The sequence below is a fragment of the Podarcis tiliguerta genome (assembly GCF_965153285.1).
Source record: "Podarcis tiliguerta genome assembly, chromosome: 10".
Lineage (NCBI taxonomy): Eukaryota > Metazoa > Chordata > Lepidosauria > Squamata > Lacertidae > Podarcis > Podarcis tiliguerta.
In genome coordinates, this window is record NC_139543.1 from 68,797,090 (window position 1) to 68,809,455 (window position 12,366).

Here is a 12,366-nt window from a genome sequence, read left to right on the forward strand (position 1 = left end):
ACAATGGCGATGACGTGATGTGGTTAGGTCGTTCGAAATGGAGTGTGCTTTCAAAGAGAGCAGCAAAGCTGGGTCAAATCAGGAGCCACGTTCAACGGATTACAAAACTGCTGGAGGTATTTGGTTACACCTTCCCAAAGAAGTTAGTTTCTCTCCCTCCCTCCCCCCCCTCTCTTTGAGCAAGCTATACAAATAAAATTTTGGCAAAGGGATAACTGCATAGGAACAAAATTGCATAGGAACAAAACACAAATGGCCATCTTAGTACTGATCCCAATATAGGACTCCATCTTTTCTATTGTGCATTATGATTATTTTTGCTGATGGTAGGATTGGGGCAGTTCGGCACAATCCCATCTCCAATGAAATTTCAGGGCTTCATTTCCCTTGTCTCATAGTTTCCTGCTGAAAACCTTTTATACCTGTTATGTACTGAGGTTCTCACCCTGGGCCAGCAGGGGGATACTGTAGATAGTTTTCACTCAGGTCCACATATGCAAATAAGGGATTGAAAGTGACATTCAGTGATTGAATAATTGCAGAAAATGGTTACTGTTGCGTTGTAGTGGTGCTCTTATATAAGCAGGCTGGCTGAACCCTTCAGTTCAGTTCTGTTCTGGCCTGTGAATAAACAAGAGCCGTCTGAAGAATCACTGTGTCGTCTGATATGTTTACCCACAACTCAACAAACTTGATCCCCACCCCCTCTTTCCTGTTTCCTTTCTCCTTCTGTAACGAAACTCCTATTTGGGGACTTCCCTGGCTTTTTTCTGGCCCACGTAGGACCAGTCTGGATAGTTGGCCTTGCTGACGATTTGATGTTTTCACCCCCAAAAAGTTTTTGATTTGAGTTTCTACTGAAATGAGGCTGCATTTTAATGTTGTATTTTAATCTTGTTTTTAAGTTGTATTTTAATCAATTGTTTTTATACCTGGTGTTAGCCACCCTGAGCTGGGGAGAGAGGGGTATAAATAAAATTTATTTATTATTATTATTATTATTATTATTATTATTATTATGAAGAATCCACCACAGATGCAATATTCTCACCTCAATATCATACTTCAAAAACACTTCTGCTTGGAGCGTTCCGCAGGATCAAGCTATCCTACCAAGCGCTCACCATTGCACTGGCTGGTCTTTAGCAGACGGCAAGAGACTGAAGGCCATTCCTGCATTGTAGCCGGTTGGTGATTCAATGAGTGATGGAAAATCAGCCCGCAGGTAGCAGCCATGTCTACAGACTCAGAAACGAAGAGCCACGATTTGCAGAAGAACTAGAAAGCGCCGTTTTCTTTGCTTTTCTTCTTAAAGAACCGCACATTAATTTGGCGCAGGCTTTGCATTGAAGTCTGGAAAGAGGACATGCTCCCAGCGACAAGCCGCCAACCCCCTCCCTGGGGCCACTTTATTCCTGAAACATGTGGCGTACAGACAAACAGACAGACAGACAGACAGACAGACAGACGTCTCCCTGCAGGGTGATCTAGTGTCTCCAGAACAGCAACAGCGCCATGAGAAAGGAGCAGTTCTGTTCGCTTCCCCCATCTAGCGCAATTGCCCCACAATCGACTTTCCAGGAAAGAAAGTCTCCGAAGGATTTTCCTTGCCCAGCAAATCTCCTAAGGCTGCCAGCATTCGACATCACCGCTTACTTGGGAGTTAACCCTTCAACAAGCCTTGCCTGCTTCTGGGCCCCATCGTGGGGGCAGCGTAGCTAAACTGTGCAGGCTTTAAAAGAGGATCGGACAAATTCATGGAGGAGAGGGCGATTGTTGACCCCTTGCCATGATGACTATGCTCTGCCTACATGAGAGAGATAAAACTTTATTCGCATTAGCCAATGGCCATAGCGACAGTAAAACAATAAAACATGCAGCACTCATCTCGCTTTATTGGCTGAGGGAGCTGGCGTACAGCTTCTGGGTCATGTGGCCAGCATGACTAAGCCGCTTCTGGCAAACCAGAGCAGCGCACAGAAACGCCGTTTACCTTCCCGCTGGAGTGGTACCTATTGATCTACTAGCACTTTGTGCTTTCGAACTGCTAGGTTGGTAGGATCAGGGACAGAGCAACGGGAGCTCACCCCGTTGCAGGGATTCGAACCGCCGACCTTCTGATAGGCAAGCCCTAGGCTCTGTGGTTTAACCCACAGTGCCACCCGCGTCCCCTTGATACGTGTATTGATATTCAATCTTATAAAGAATATTCTTTCTTGGCTTAAGCTTAAGAGACTGATTTGCTGTGAAGGCAGAACTTAGCCATCATGGCTGCTAACCATCGATAGCCCTCTCCCCTGTGTGAATTTATCTCATCTTCTTCTGAGAGCCAGTGTGGTGTAGTGGTTAAGAGCGATGGACTCGTAATCTGGGGAACCGGGTTCGCGTCTCCGCTCCTCCACATGCAGCTGCTGGGTGACCTTGGGCCAGTCACACTTCTCTGAAGTCTCTCAGCCTCACTCCCCTCACAGGGTGTTTGTTGTGGGGGAGGAAGGGAAAGGAGAATGTTAGCCGCTTTGAGACTCCTTAAAGGGAGTGAAAGGCGGGATATCAAATCCAAACTCCTCCTCCTCCTCCTCCTCCTCCTCTTCTTCTTCTTCTTCTTCTTCTTCTTCTTCTTCCAAATCCATCCAAGTTGGTGGCCATTCTTGTTTCCTGTGGGAACGAGTTCCATGACATGTGAAGGACTTTCTTTTCCTTAGCCATTTCTGCTCCCATTTCTGTTTCCGTTGGAGTTCTCCAACCTCCTGACCCCCCCAACCCTTCGCCAGGCTGTTCGCTTAATTATCGAGGCGACGGAAGGCCTTCTCTGGGGAAGATGGTCTCCCCAGAGGGGCTTCAGAGGCAACGGGTCAGATGGACACCTGTTGGGCACGGTTCATGCTGAGGGAATCCTGTTCCGAATTGGCAGAAGACGCAGAAGGAGGGGGGTCTGGCCCTGATCTCTGATTCCAGACCTCAGAATAATTTGTCAAGTCGGGGACGCCTTGTAGCTCGCAAGGGCTTTGTGCACTTTTAATTCTCGCAAGCAGGTGGGACCGTGGCCTTTCTGCTCTTCCTTTGCCCTGCCTGTTGTGCCTGTTCCGCCACCATTTAGTCACGGCTAAGAAGAGCGGCTTCCGGCATTTCAACTTGGGATTTTAACCCGGGAATATCTCTCTCTCTCTCTCTCTCTCTCTCTCTCCCCAAATCCCATGAAAGACTCCCTTTGTGCAGACTCAGGAAAGGCAAAGAGCCCCGTGAAATGTGGAGACAGGTGTTGGCACGGTTTTGAGATCGGCTTCCTGGGATATCCGACCATGCAGCAAGTCAAGACGGCACATTCCAGCCGAGGAGCTCAGCCGCCGAGCCTTGCAGCCCGACTCCAGGGCTATGTTTCATACTTGGAGTCGGCATTCTGCAAGCTGGTGCCCCCCAGATGGTTTGGACTTGTTGTTGTTGTTTAGTCGTTTAGTTGTGTCTGACTCTTTGTGACCCCCTGGACCAGAGCACGCCAGGCACTCCTGTCTTCCACTGCTTCCCACAGTTTGGTCAAACTCATGCTGGTCTCTTCAAGAACACTGTCCCACCATCTTGTCCTTTGTCGTCCCCTTCTCCTTGTGCCCTCCATCTTTCCCAACATCAGGGTCTTTTCCAGGGAGTCTTCTCTTCTCATGAGGTGGCCAAAGTCTTGGCGCCTCAGCTTCAGGATCTGTCCTTCCAGTGAGCACTCAGGGCTGATTTCCTTCAGTATGGAGAGGTTGGATCTTCTTGCAGTCCATGGGACTCTCAAGAGTCTCCTCCGGCACCAGAATTTAGAAGCATCCATTCTTTGGCGATCAGCCTTCTTTATGGTCCAGCTCTCACTTCCAGACATCACTACTGGGAAAACCATAGCTTTAACTATGATGGTTCGGACTACAACTCCTAAAACATCTGAAGGGCAGCAGCTCAGAGAAGGCTGCTCTTGATATAAAGGGCCAAATTACAGCGGCGTTTTCTTAACTACCACACAGAACAATGACCGCCACTATGGTGGTCACGGTGCAGAGAGACATCAAGGGAAGAGACATGTCCTCTGTTCTTCATTGAATTCTTGTTTTGGAAAATTCAGTGCTGGAGCCAGGAAACCCAAACCAAGGACAAGAGTGCGTACGGCTTTTTAAACAAAATTCAATTGTGGCAAGGGGCAAAATTCAGAGGCGTGTTGTTCTCCAAGGACAACTCTGGTTTCATTTTGTGTATTGCTTCGGGGTGTATGAATTAGGTAAGCAAACCAAGTCTCCTCCCCATATATGGACTCTGATCCCTCCCCTCCAATATTCATTACTCCACATTCCCTCATCAGTTTGTGAACTTGACAAAAATTCATGGAAATTCGCCAGGGTTTCGAATGAATTTCTCCTTTTTGTATGCATTTCCCCCCAATTTGTAAAATTTTGCAAAGCAATTCCTCCTAACAAGTTTTATTGGGTAAGACTTTCCACAAACACATGCCTTTATATGCACACAATGCACTAGAATATGTGGGTTGTTTTGCACACTCCTTGGCTGAATAACTACATTGCAAAATTCAGAGAAGTGCAGATTTCGAAGGACACCCGTGTCTCAGTTCTCCACATTGTTTTGGAATGAGATAGGCTCACCTTTAAATGGGGACTGAACCAAATTTCTCCTCCATCCCTACTCAGGAGTATGACCCCCAGAGTGGGAAACCCAGCCAGATGGGCAGGATATAAATTATTATTATTATTATTATTATTATTATTATTATTATTATTAGCCAGGGATGGATAAAGAACTTTAGAGGCCCTAAGCGCTAAGATTTTGGAGCCTCCCTATATATCTACAGGCGTACCTCAGAAGTTGAACATCATCTGTTCCGGAAGTTCCAAAACATTTGATTTCCAAAGCGCGGCTTCTGATTGGCTGTAGGAAGCTTCTGCAGCCAATCGGAAGCCCCGTCGGATGTTTGGCTTCCGAAAGAACATTCAAAAACCAGGGCACTCACTTCCGTTTGACTCCCAAGGCATTCGGGAGCCGAGGTACCACTGTAGTTCAAAATGGAAATGAACCATATATCATTAATCTCTAGGTAAAGGTACCCCTGCCCGTACGGGCCAGTCTTGACAGACTCTAGGGTCAGCGCTGTCCGGAGACACTTCCGGGTCACGTGGCCAGCGTGACATCGCTGCTCTGGCGAGCCAGAGCCGCACACGGAAACGCTGTTTACCTTCCTGCTAGTAAGCGGTCCCTATTTATCTACTTGCACCCAATAGTGCTTTCGAACTGCTAGGTTGGCAGGCACTGGGACCGAACAACGGGAGCGCACCCCGCCGCGGGGATTTGAACCGCCGACCTTTCGATCGGCAAGCCCTAGGTGCTGAGGCTTTAACCCACAGCGCCACCCGCGTCCCTTTCATTAATCTCTATTATTTATTATTTTTGTATATATACATCTCTTGATGCCCTAAGCTCGTGCTCAGCCTGAACACACGCATGTCTGCACCCGAGACATCCATGTGCCAGATTCATGCCGGCTCCTTCTCTCTCTCCCATGTGGCCCACAGACTTCAGGGGGCCTGGGAGGGATTCAGAAGCACATGCGACCGGCTATTCATCTCTGCCTGACGCGATACCAGGCGCCAGCCTTGCTACATGGGCGGCTGGACTAGACACCTCTGATGGAACTCAGCTGACACCCGAGACCGACGGGCGGCTGTGGTGGAGCTCAGCGCGAGACGGATTTGGACCAGAGGGCTATTTATAGCCTCCCAACCCAGGCTGCGCTACCGGCTGATGAGGACGGTTTCCGTGTCTCAATGAAGCATGCGCCTAGGTTCCTTGCCCAGGCCTGGAGATGACACCATGGGTAATGGATATAGGACATACAGTGATACCTCGGGTTAAGTACTTAATTCGTTCTGGAGGTCCGTTCTTAACCTGAAACTGTTCTTTCTTTTTTTTTAATTCTTTTTATTGAGTTTCTCTTAAGAAATAAAAAAAAAGAAAAAGATCAAAAAGAAAAAGAAAAAACAAAACAAATCAACAGATTAATAAGCAATATCCGTACATAACGCAGGAATGACATTCATTACTGTTTTTGTCCTTTTCCTTAAAACATTATATTTTTAAATATTTAAACCTTTTCCCTTCACCTCCCTTGACCTCCTACCCTCCCGTTTTCGGGTTTCTTAATAAGAAGTTCTTTCTTTTTTCTGCAGCTATTAATTGTTACTGGTTTGCGTGTCGTAAGACTTATATCAAACCTGCTATAGTTTTTAGGTCTCTGTAGTTACCTTCAATGTATACCATAATTTTTTTCCAGTCATTAACAAACTTTGTATTTTTTTGGTTTCTAATTTTTTGTGTCATTTTTGCTGACTCAACATACTCATATAATTTTGCTTGCCAATCTCTGACCTGAAACTGTTCTTCACCTGAAGCACCACTTTAGCTAATGGGGCCTTCTGCTGCTGACGCAGCCCGATTTCTGTTCGTATCCTGAAGCAAAGTTCTTAACCTGAAGCACTATTTCTGGGTTAGCGGAGTGTGTAACCTGAAGCGTATGTAACCTGAAGCGTCTGTAACCCGAGGTACCACTGTAATACAGATTTGAATCACTGGGGGAAACTTTGGAAGAGTGGTTTGAAGTTCACAGCATGTTATTCTCTGAAGAACTATCTGAAAACGATCAACAGATGGTATTTAACTCCAAGTAGACTTGCTAAGCTGGGACACAGGTGGCGCTGTGGTTAAACCACAGAGCCTAGGACTTGCCAATCAGAAAGTTGGCGGTTCGAATCCCTGCGACGGGGTGAGCTCCCGTTGCTCGGTCCCTGCTCCTGCCAATCTTGCAGTTCAAAAGCACGTCAAGTGCAAGTAAATAAATAGGTACCGCTCCGGCAGGAAGGTAAACGGCGTTTCCGTGTGCTGCTCTGGTTCGCCAGAAGTGGCTTAGTCATGCTGGCCACATGACCCGGAAGCTGTATACTGGCTCCCTCTGCCAATAAAGCGAGATGAGCGCTGCAACCTGAGTCGGTCACGACTGGACCTTTACTTTAACTTTTTTACATTGATTATTGCTTTCATTTTATGGATCAATGGTCTTGGTAGATAGAAAAATCCATGTTCAATTGCTATTTTAGGGGTTATTTTTAAAAGTCTGGAACGGACTAATCCGTTTTGCATTACTTTCTATGGGAAAGCACGCCTTGGTTTTGGAACGCTTTGGTTTTGGAACGGACTTCCGGAACGGATTAAGTTTGAGAACCAAGGTACTGCCATATTTTGTAAATTAATACAAGGACCTCGAACCTGGCTTGGTAGTAGATGGGCAGCCAATGCAGATGTTTTAACCATGCGCAAAACAACAACAAAACTCTGGTTACGTGAAACATATTCAATAAACACACACGATGTAACCGGTTGTACATTTGAAAAAATAATATATACTATTCATTGTATTGAATTGTAGATTTCAACAAAAAAAATAGAAGACCCAGTGGATCAGTTCATTCTCTAATCAGTTTATTCATAAGGTCCATATATGTGAAAGTGTCTATTCCACCTGTCTGAGAAAAGCAAATCTCTCCCCTCCTGCGGAGCGCTGGAAGCAAGGGCCGCAGGTGAAACGCGAAGCCAGCATGCTCTGATTTCAGCAAGCGTTGAAACCAGACCCCCATGGAAAAAAGGGGGAAAGGAAGGGCAGGTCTGGAGGGGAGAGAAGTGAGTTGCGGTATGTCAGCAGGCAGCTATGGGGAAAGGAGGTCAGGCAGAGAGCGAGGGGGGGGGGAGCCAGTGTGAAACGCGGGGAAGAGATTTGTTGTTGTTTAGTCATTTAGTCGTGTCCGACTCTTCGTGACCCCATGGACCAGAGCATGCCAGGCAATCCTGTCTTTCACTGCCTCCCGGAGTTCGGTCAAACTCATGCTGGTAGCTTCGAGAACACTGTCCCACCATCTCGTCCTCTGCCGTCCCCTTCTCCTTGTGCCATCCATCTTTCCCAACATCAGGGTCTTTTCCAGGGAGTCTTCTCTTCTCATGAGGTGGCCAAAGTCTTGGAGCCTCAGCTTCAGGATCTGTCCTTCCAGTGAGCACTCAGGGCTGATTTCCTTCAGAATGGAGAGGTCTGATCTTCTTGCAGTCCATGGGACTCTCAAGAGTCTCCTCCAGCACCAGAATTCAAAAGCATCCATTCTTCGGCGATCAGCCTTCTTTATGGTCCAGCTCTCACTTCCATACATCACTACTGGGAAAACCATAGCTTTAACTAGACGGACCATCATGGGAACTGTAGTTTACCCCCCACAGAACTACAACTCCCAGCGCCCTCAGCAAAGTACAGTTCCCAGGTTTCTTTGGCAGGAATGTGCTTTCAATATCCACTTCGATCGGTGGAATCGGCACTTCCACACGTGCCATATAATACCCGTTTCGAATTCGTAAGAATGCAGTTGTTTAGTGTGGTGGCGCCTACACGTCCGAACTCCCTGGCTATTGAGATCAAGCGGCCTGCTTCGTTGTACTCCTTTTGGTGCCTGCTGAAAACATTCTTATAATAATTATTATTTATACCCCGCCCATCTGGCTGGGTTTTCCCAGCCATTCTTGTTTAGACAATCCAGTGCTCACTGGAAGGACAGATCCTGAAGCTGAGGCTCCAATGCTTTGGCCACCTCATGAGAAGAGAAGACTCCCTGGAAAAGACCCTGATGTTGGGGAAGACGGAGGGCACAAGGAGAAGGGGAGGACAGAGGATGAGATGGTGGGACAGTGTTCTCGAAGCTACCAGCATGAGTTTGACCAAACTGCGGGAGGCAGTGGAAGACAGGAGGGCCTGGCGTGCTCTGGTCCACGAAGAGGCAGACACAACTAAACGACTAAACAACAACAACAACCCAGGTGCTTAGAAAGCCAAGGTCCTTTTAACAGGTTTTATTATTTTAGCTTTTGTATGTTTAAAAGTAGGTATTGCAAATTTTCCTCAATTTTATTGCTCTTTTTGTAAACCGCTTTGGGTTTCTTTTTACAAACAAATTTTACGAAATATAGCCGATGCAGACTAGGTGAGGATGGTAATCTGGGCTCGAGGCTGATTCCAGAACAAATTCCCTCCCAAGTCAATCTCTCTTCATGTGGAATTCCTGGAATTGTACATCTTTGAGAGTTCTTGGGGTCTCCCAGCAATTCTTGGCACCCGGAACAAACATGTCATGGCTGTTTAGAGTGACATCATGGAGCATTGAATATATGGTGTGTATTTGGCTAAACAACCGCTGGATTGTTCTCTAGTAAAACGTGCTATAGCTCAGTCAGTAGAGACTTTTAATCTCAGGGTCATTGTTGTGAGTCCCATCTTCTTCTTCTTTGGTGATCACTCGTAGCCGAGTAAGATTGTCTTCCATAAACGCGCTTTTAACAGTGACTGTGAAAGTCAATTCTGGATCCACACGTCCTTCCACAGTGGGGACATTGGTTCCTGGGTGGGAGTTGATCACAGTGTGGATTTGCCAAACGTGCCTTCCTCTTAGCACGTTTCTCCCTTGCGTCCTGAGTTCGAGTGTCTTCAAAGCCCATGACACCTTTGGGAAAGGCTGTTCTCCAACTGGAGCGCTCGCAGGCCAGTGTTTCCCAATTTTCGGTGTTTATAGTACATTTTTTTAAAGATTTGCCTTGGGACACTCTTTAAACCTCTTTTGTTGACCACCAGCATTATGCTTTCCATTTCTAAGTTCAGAACAGAGTAGTTGCTTTGGAAGACGATCATCAGGCATCCGCACAACATGACCAGTCCAACGAAGTTGATGTTGAAGAATCATTGACACGGATGATCTTTGCTTCTTCCAGTACACTGGCGTTAGTTCGCCTGTCTTCCCAAGTGATATGTATAATTTTTTAGAGACACCGTTGATGGAATCTTTCGAGGAGTTGGAGGTGGCGTTTATAAGTGGTCCATGCTTCACAAGCATATAGTAAGGTTGGTAGTACAATAGCTTTGTAAACAAGCATTTTCTTTTCTTTTTTTTAAATAATATTTATTAGAAGTTTAGAAGTTACACAAAAAAGAAAAAAAGAAAAGAAAAAAGAAAAAAGAATAAAAATTACATAGAAAAAAAGCAAAAAAACACAATACATCAAAACACACACACAAAAAAACAATACATCAAAAAAGCACAATACATCAAAATCCTTGTCTTTCATTAACTTATTTCCTCGACCTCCTCACACCTCCCATTCTTGTATTCCAGTTGTTAATTATATCAGCAAATCCTTTCCGTCTTTCACTGCTTTCTATCTTTTTAGTTATCTTAATTTATTTTTACCTTATCTTATCATCAAAACCTTAAAGTTTATTTATACTTAACTCCTTATAATATTTCTACTAAAGTCATGTAATTTCATTCCAACATTTCCCAACATTCATTAATTTTACAATATTTCTCTAAATAGAAATCTTCTTCCACCGTCTCTTCTCCCTGGTCTCGGATTCTGTCAGTCCTTTCTATCAGTTCTACATAGCCCATCAGCCTGGTGATCTTCTATCCGAGGCTCTTAACTCTTCTCCATGTCCCATCTGCAGGTCTTCTTCAAATTTATGCTTACACTTTACTTCCATCTTGATGTAAACAAGCATTTCCCTGCATTGCAGAGGGTTGGACTAGATTGCCCGTGGCGTCGTTCCCAACTTGACAGCTCTACGGTTCCATGCTGAGATCTGCACCCTGGTTGAGCTATCATTAGCCTGGGCTGCCTCCTGGGCAATTTTTAAACCGAGTGACCTCGATTCTTGTTTTAAAACAGATAATACAGGTGTTATGTGATACCCGCAGGTGTCTGCCTATTTCAGAAATGTGTTACATGGTGTTAAAAGCAGCTACCTGCTCAGCAACCCTTGGAAAGTCAGAGAGTTCGCCACAAAGTCGATGGGTTTGCGAAGGAGATGGTCAACCTGGCAGTCACGCTTCTTGGTTTCCACTGAGATGAACAAAACGAGTTTCCTGTTTTTCCCCAATTCCGAGCATGCAGGGTTGTTTATCAGGGTTGCTGAGTTCAGACCGTGAGACTGAGGCTGAAAAGGGCCACTAGTTAAAAATCTGCAACCAGCTTGCTCTTTTGAACTCGCAAGGTGATCAAGCGGTCATTTTCCAGTCCAAGGAACGTCCTCCATGGATGCTGGCTGCAGTAAGAACTTATTTGACCCAGAAACGAAAGATACTGCAGGACTGGTGTTGCAGAACAGTGGTACCTCAGGTTACATACGCTTCAGGTTACATACGCTTCAGGTTACAGGCTAACCCAGAAATAGTGCTTCAGGTTAAGAACTTCGCTTCAGGATGAGAACAGAAATCAGGCTCCGGCGGCGCAGCAGCAGCAGGAGGCCCCATTAGCTAAAGTGGTGCTTCAGGTTAAGAACAGTTTCAGGTTAAGTACGGACCTCCGGAACGAATTAAGTACTTAACCTGAGGTACCACTGTATAGAAATATGTGGACACTGGCTATTGCATAAACTCACAAATTATGCATTTCTAAAGGTAATGAGGGACACGGGTGGCGCTGTGGGTTAAACCACAGAGCCTAGGGCTTGCCGATCAGAAGGTTGGCAGTTCGAATCCCTGCAACAGGGTGAGCTCCCGTTGCTCAGTCCCAGCTCCTGCCAGCCTAGCAGTTCGAAAGCACACCAGTGCAAGTAGATAAATAGGTACCGCTCCAGCAGGAAGGTAAACGGCGTTTCCGTGCGCTGCTCTGATTCGCCAGAAGCGGCTTAGTCATGCTGGCCACATGACCCAGAAGCTGTACGCCGGCTCCCTCGGCCAGTAAAGCGAGATGAGCGCCACAACCCCAGAGTCGTCCGCAACTGGACCTAACGGTCAGGGGTCCTTTTACCTTTTTAAAGGTAACGAAGACCTGGAACATTTTCACTCTTGTGGGAGTTCATTTCTTACGTGCCAAATTCAGATACACTAAACTCTCCCCAATATATTGAGAAATTGGCTCTCGTGATGTGTTTTGCTGCTTTTATTTTTCTACATTATCTGCTCTCTTTCCCTCTTTGGAAAATATAACCTTTGCGGTGCTCTGATATTTTGCAACTTTCATTACCCTTTCTTTGTTTCTGTACTTTTGATTTTACAGTAATAAAAAGCAACTATTTATCTATTTTTTAAAATCTGCAACCAATACTCCCTGAACAAGCTGATCTAATTTCTTTCCTCCCCTTTGGGCTAACCCTTGCATCATTAATTCCAGCTGCAACTCAGCAGAAATAAACATAACTTTGCATTTGCCACAATCCACTTTTGCTTACTGGTGTTGCCAGCTGACCATGGGGAGAAAAAACAAATGGGTATGGACTGCTCCTGTGTCCTTAAAATATAACTGATCTGC

General features: G+C 45.8%; 1 protein-coding gene across 1 annotated transcript in view; it reads left to right on the forward strand.

Annotated features, from left to right (window-relative positions):
- Positions 1 to 4,983: 4,983 nt before the first annotated feature.
- ERCC6L (ERCC excision repair 6 like, spindle assembly checkpoint helicase) overlaps positions 4,984 to 12,366 on the forward strand; it is a 22,758-nt gene continuing 15,375 nt past the window's right edge. The window contains exon 1 of the mRNA XM_083402024.1: positions 4,984 to 5,024. The gene's annotated coding sequence lies outside the window, so the exon portion shown is untranslated. The remainder of the gene's footprint in view (positions 5,025 to 12,366) is intronic.